Source organism: Strix aluco, chromosome 10 (genome assembly GCF_031877795.1).
Source record: "Strix aluco isolate bStrAlu1 chromosome 10, bStrAlu1.hap1, whole genome shotgun sequence".
In the NCBI taxonomy this organism is placed as follows: Eukaryota; Metazoa; Chordata; class Aves; order Strigiformes; family Strigidae; genus Strix; species Strix aluco.
In genome coordinates this window covers 29,271,097-29,276,529 of record NC_133940.1, presented here as the reverse complement: position 1 = coordinate 29,276,529, position 5,433 = coordinate 29,271,097, and the positions used below count along the sequence as shown (strand labels likewise).

Genomic DNA, 5,433 nt, shown 5'->3' with positions numbered 1-5,433 from the left:
GGTCCCGCCCCCTTCCCCTCAGGCGGCCGCTGCGCCCCCACAGCGACTTTCCCGCCCTCACAGTCTATTACCTGGGCTACAGTACTTGATCTTGTCCAGAGAGTGGCGGTGTGGTTGCCTCTTGCCTCTCTGCCTATAAGCAGCGGATGCCATAATCCAATTATAACTGAAGCGAACTTTGTGTTTTATTAGCTGCTATTAAAAAAAAAAATATTTTACGGAAGTATACACACAGGTATACTTTTGTAACTGAGTGATCTGTTTAACCATCCTCCAAACCTTAATATACAATACTATTAGAAGTAGTAAACATAATAAAGTTAGAATTGGGAAAATCAGACCGAGTCCTGTTGGTGGTGGTGACCATCCAGATAAGCTTTCCCACCATCGATGTTCTTCAAGGAAAGAAAAGAGAACTGTCTCGGGGCGGAGGGGGGGGAAGGTCTGAACAGGTTACCCTTAGGATGCAGGATAAATCCATCTCGTACTGAGTTTCCTTTTACTCCATTGTTGTCACTAGCATCCCATGCTAGAGGTAGGGGGGGTGCATCTAAAATTGGTGAAGGTTTAAATGGCTGCTGTAATGCTCGTGGGTCAAGTATTAATAGGCATTTGTAATTTAGATATGTTTTTAATTCGAGTATCAGAGTTTTAATCGCTTCTTCATGTTCTGAATGCCAACTCCACCGTTTTCCTTTTTGTAAAAGCGAATACAGTGGACAGGCAATGGAGAATCCAGGTACCTGGTTTTCTCCAATATCCTAAAGTACCCATTACAAAGCTGTTGTAATTTTTTTTCTAGATTGGGGCATTTCTGATTGTTTCTACCCCCTCTGGGAGTCTGGTAAAGGTATGCTGGCTACCCTCCCATGTAAATGCAAATTTTTGTTTTGCCTTCTTCCCCTAAGGGAAAAACCATGTCTTTGACATGTAGCACTGCCAGCCAAGGACGTGCAGGACTTGCAGCCTAGTCGTTAAGGCTGCATTGTTGGGTCTGCCGCTGACAATGGGGCTCTATTTAAGCACTTAAATGCCCATAATGGCCTGTTCAACGCCACCTCCCCCTCTGGTTTACTGACTGGCCAAACAGGAAAATTGAGGGGGGGGGGGGGGGGGGGGGGCGAGTTCTGGAAGTAAACTGTCGTTTTTCTAAATCTGCAATAGAAAGCTGCTTAGCAACTTATTTACTTACTTCTAGCAAGTTATAGTACTACTTATAGTACTTTTTAATATTGCTAAGAATCCTGCTTGCCCAGACTGTTCTGTGGAATTTTACCAAGGACTGATGTGTTCATCAAAACAAAGCGGTTTACTGTAAAAATCTACCAAGAACTGCAGTGTTCAGCAAAATATCATGTTTTTGTCCTCGAGGAACAGGTGTGCTCTAACTAGTTGGGCCTCGGTAATGAGTAAAGATAGACATATACGGATGGTAGAAGTTTCATGCTTCCTTAAATAAGATAGCATGAGTAAACCAGCTGAAAAACATTTTTGTTTTTCAAGAAATTGGCTAAGAGAATCTGCGTATGCTCCGGGGAAAAAACAAAGTGAGAAAGACTACGAGCCTTCCTCCCAAAGACCCCGAAGACGCCCCCCAGGAGGCAATGCACAGGTGCAAAGATAACATAAACTGCTGACACCAGCCTCTAGAACTAACCCAGCCTTACTCATGCATATGTATGTTTGTGTTATGTAATCCAGTGAATAAGTGTATCCACACTCTGTAACGTTTTGGTAAAATGTGCTGGTGGTGTGCAAGGTTTGTGGAGAAATCCCTTGCACCCCGGCCGGAGTAAAACATACCTGCTTTATAACTCCATTTCGAGTTGTAGAGTCTTTTTCCGCGAATCAAAGACCACTGCAGATCCACTGCAAGCAGCAGCAAAAACGACAGTACAGCGAGGCCTGTGCTGGTCATTATCAGCATCCCGTGGCGCTGCAGCTTCCAAGGTGCTGCTTGGAAGGAAAGTTCGGTCAGGCGCCAGCTCCCCCACACGGAGGACAGAGGGAAGCTGGCCTCTGGAGGGAGGTCCCCAGAGCGCTTCCCCCCACCCCCCCCCCGCCCATACCCCAACACCCCCCCACCCCGAAAAGAAACTCACTGATCAGCTTTTCTCACTCAATCGGCGCTCCGGGGCTGCCACGTGTGCAGTACCGGCCGGCGCTGGAGCTGGGCTCAGAGTCGGGAACTCTGGACAAATGGAGCTGGGCACACAAAGCGGCAGCAAAGCTCCCTTCTCTCGCCCCGCTCCTCTCTTCAGCCTGCCGCGCCTCAAGATGCCTTGTCTTCCCCAGGAGCTGCTGCTTGGAAGGAGAGTACGGTCAGGTGCCAGCTCCCCCACCCGGAGGACAGAGGCAATCCAGCCCCCCACCCATACCCCAACACCCCCCTCCCTCCCCGCCCCCCCCCCCCCCCCCCCCCCAAAAAACCTCACAGATCAGCTTTTCTCACCCAATCGGCACTCCGGGGTTGCCACGCATGCAGTCCCGGCCGGCGCTGGAGCTGGGCTCGGAGTCGGGAACTCTGGACAAAGGGGAGCTGGGCACACAAAGTGGCAGCCAAAGAAGCTGCGCCCCTGCTTACAGGGGTCTCCAGCCGCTGCCGGCACTGCAGCGTGGCCCGGGCCTGCAGGTCACTCACTGGCCAGCCCCGGACTTACAGGGCAGCCTCTGCTGGCTGCCCCAACGCAGGCAGCCTGCCCAGCCCTGATTACAGGGCGGCCTAGCGGCTCCTGGGGACAGAGGGCTCCACGGCTCGTGGCACTCGCCCCGACTACAGGGCGGGCACGCTGGCAGGTCGCCAGCCAGGACAGGCGGCCACCTAGGCAGAGACCCGGGCCCTGAACACAGGCGGGTCGCACGTCGGCCACGCGGCTTCGCTCTCTCCTTCGAAAGGAGGGGCAAGCCGGACTCGCCCTCCGCTCGCGGGCTCAGAGGGGACCGACCCCCTGTTGCTGCACAGAGCCCTTCTTTCCCTCCCGGGAAGTTTAAGCTAAGTACACTGCAGCGATTTCAACAGGGGCCTAAACGAGAAGCTCATTCGCTCGCTCACTCCCACAGACACACACACAGACAGACACACACACACACAGACAGGGACAAACAAAACTTCCCGGAAGAGAGAGCGAGCTCTGTGCAGCCAGAGTCTGGGGAGCCATCCCTTCCCACGAGCAGGAGAGCAGAGCCCAGACCTGCCCCGCAGGACGCACGCAGGCCACAGGGGACTCAACGTGCCGCGGGGCTTCACGGGGTGGCCAAGGGACAAATGCCGTGACACGCCCCGACTCCAGGGGGTCACGCTGGCCAGGCCGCCAGCAGCCAGAAAGCCGCCGGGGCCGGGGAAAACGGCCCTCCCCTGCTTACAGGGCGGGCGTGGGGTCCGGAGAGCCCCATTTCCCCCTCGGCGCGGAGACAGCGCCGCTCACTCTCCTGACAGGGCCGCCCTTCTCTCCGGGCAGCCAAACCGTGGGGCAAGGTGGCAAAAGACCAGAGACCCGAGCCCTGCTTACAGGGAGGTCACCCAGCGCAGCGCCGGCCAGGGCACCAGAAGTGCCGGCAACGGTCTCGTGCGACCGCAGCCCCGGTAACAGGGAGGTCCCCTTTGTCCAGAGCTCCCTTCTCTCGCCCCGCTCCTCTCTTCAGCCCGCCGCTCCTCACGATGCCTCGCCTTTCTTCTCCAAGAGGAAACTGCTTGGAAGGAGAGTGCAGTCAGGCGCCAGCTCCCACACACCGGAGGATGGAGCAGAGGCCCCAGCCCTGCTTCCAGGGCGCTGGCCCAGCTCAAAGCACTGCCAGGCCTGCCCGTGCCGGACCTGGGCCCGGCTCGCAGGCACCGTTGCCTCCCAGCCTCCTGCCTTCCCCCGTGCCTCTCTTCCTCCCAAGCTGCTCCTGGGGCTGACAGCACACAGAAAGAGGGCTAGGGCAGGGCACGCCCAGCCCTGCACGTCTCAGCCCCACGCCTCTGAAAGGCCGGGGCCAGGGACACTGGCCTGCTCACAGGGGAGGGTCCTCGTCCCTCCCAGCACCTCCCCTTAAGCACAGGGGATGCTCACGGCCTTCCTTACAGGGGGTTCTCCCTTGGCTCGGCCCACTCAACGAGCCCCGTGCACTTCAAGGCTCCCATCTACGCCCGAGTTATGGGCTGGCCGTCCTGACTGCAGCTCACCACCACGATGGGCTTCAGGAGCCCAGCTTCCCGCCTCGGCTGCGGAGACGGTGCTGCTCAACCCCTCAGACGCTTGCCACCTGCCCGGGCAGCCGAACCATGGGGCAACGTGGCAAAAGGCCGGCAAAAAAAACAAAGACCCGAGCCCCGCTTACAGGGAGATCACCCAGCACAAAGCCGGCCAGGGCACAAAGCCGGCCAGGGCACCAAAGGTCCTGGTGACACCCTTGCACGACCAGAGCCCAGTGACAGGGTGGTCCTGTTGCCCAGAGCGCCCTTCTTTTACCTCCACTTGTTGCCCAGACTTCCTCCGCTCCTCCCCTGCTCTCTCTTGCCTTTGAAGGTCTTTCCGCATGCGATGTTTGGCTCTCCCTTCTTCTCCACCAGCTCCCTGTAATGGCAGAAGGACGCCGTCAGGTCTGAGAGGGTCGCCGGCCCCCAAGACAGAGCTCGCCACAGCACCACCCGAATCCAGACGCCCTCCCACCCGCAACCCCGTATAACCTAACACCACCACCACCCCCCACCTCCCCCAAAAAAAACCTCACAGATCAGCTTTTCTCACCCAATCGACGCTCCGGGGCTGCCACGCGTGCAGTGCCGGCCGGCGCTGGAGCTGGACTCGGAGTTGGGAAACTCTGGACAAAGGGAGTTGGGCACACAAAAGCGGCGGCCAAGGAAGCTGCGCCCCTGCTTACACAGGGGGCTCGAGCCGCTGCCGGCACTGCAGAGTGCCCGGGCCTGCAGGTCACTCACTGGCCAGCCCCGGACTTACAGGGCAGCCTCTGCTGGCTGCCTACAGCAGCCCGCCCAGCCCTGATTACAGGGCGGCCCGAGCGGCTCCTGGGGACAGAGGGCTCCACGGCTCGTGGCACTCGCCCCGAGTACGGGGCGGGGCACGCTGGCAGGTCGCCAGCCAGGACAGGCGGCCACCCAGGCAGAGACCCGGGCCCTGAACACAGGCGGGTCGCACGCTGGCCGCGCTACAGCCACGGGGCTTCGCTCTCTCCTTTGAAAGGAGGGGCAAGGAGGGGCAAGGAGGGGCAAGCCGGGACTCACCCTCTGCTCGCGGGCTCAGAGGGGACCGACCCCCTGTTGCTGCACAGAGCCCTTCTTTCCCTCCTGGGAAGTTTAAGCTAAGTACACTGCAGCGATTTCAACAGGGGCCTAAACGAGAAGCTCATTCGCTCGCTCACTCACACCCACAGACACAGACACAGGCAGGCACACACACAGACAGACACACACACACACACACACACACACAC

The 5,433-nt window shown here is 58.1% G+C and overlaps 1 long non-coding RNA gene across 2 annotated transcripts; it reads right to left on the bottom strand.

Annotated features, from left to right (window-relative positions):
* Positions 1-9: 9 nt before the first annotated feature.
* Positions 10-2,635, bottom strand: LOC141927682 (uncharacterized). Of its 2 annotated transcripts, none has more exons than XR_012624559.1 (4): positions 2,453-2,635; positions 2,103-2,301; positions 1,804-1,953; positions 10-195 (listed from the first exon to the last, which is right to left on the bottom strand). It is a non-coding gene; the product is annotated as an uncharacterized LOC141927682 (long non-coding RNA). The 2 variants fall into 2 exon arrangements; XR_012624560.1 differs by having other exon boundaries at positions 10-192.
* Positions 2,636-5,433: the final 2,798 nt, after the last annotated feature.